Source organism: Bison bison, unplaced genomic scaffold (genome assembly GCF_000754665.1).
Source record: "Bison bison bison isolate TAMUID 2011002044 unplaced genomic scaffold, Bison_UMD1.0 scf7180017834898, whole genome shotgun sequence".
Classification (NCBI taxonomy): Eukaryota; Metazoa; Chordata; class Mammalia; order Artiodactyla; family Bovidae; genus Bison; species Bison bison.
Genome location: NW_011472884.1, coordinates 16858 through 17820, shown reverse-complemented (window position 1 = coordinate 17820; position 963 = coordinate 16858).

Genomic DNA, 963 nt, shown 5'->3' with positions numbered 1-963 from the left:
CACACACACACACACACACAATGGAAGGAGGCGAACCAAAGTTTGGATTTTCAATAATCCTGTTAAGTGAGATTTTGCAGGAAGAAGGAAAGGTATTAGGAATGTTTCCTTTTTATTTCAGCATTCCAGTATTAGTTAATTTCTTTTGACATAAGAATATGTTTCTTCAGTACTTGAATAAACACGTAAAAATGTTTCAGTGCACTTTGGTGAGCTGGAGAGGATGAAGACAGGAGAAAGAAAGCTGTACCCTTCTATTCCTCTCTTTAGGCTGAAGGTCTCCACAGCCCTGCAGGTGTGGTTACTGTAAAAACACAGCCCCAGGTGGACCTGGTTAAGAAGAATGAGAGGGAGGGATGTGTATGGGCAGAGGCCCATATCTTAGTGGCATCCATTTGACCCTCTGGCAAATATTCCCTTCAAAGCTGTTTTCTGCTCCTGTCTGCATATTTAAGTGTCAGCTTGATTTTCTCAATCTGTACACATTCCTCTGGAAGATGAAAAATCTAGGAATGTTTTTGTGTTTATTTCAAGGGAATCTTACAGTCTGACTGCTAGGTATATACTAGGGCAGTGTTTGGAGCTTGGAAGGAGGTAGAAATGATCAGAACCTGGAATCACTCCCTCCCTTGGCCTTGGGCCCGTGCTCATGCCAAAGCATGGGGTTTGAACTCCCCTTGGAACGTTCTGGGCCAGAGCTGTTCTGATAAAATTTCTGAGTCTGAGATAAGTCATATGGTGTACTTATTGCCGCTAGCATCTTCACACAGCCATAAAGGAACATTGAAGGGTCACTTTAGAGGAGAAAGGGGAAGAAGGAAGGCGCCATGCAGTCGTAAGTGGGATAAATGGGCAAGGAAGGTCTGGTAGGCCTTGACCTTGGTGGGACAGCCTCACAGGCACCAGGAAGCTGGTTAACATGAGCATTACAATTCTATATAATTTATCTAGTGATACTACCAG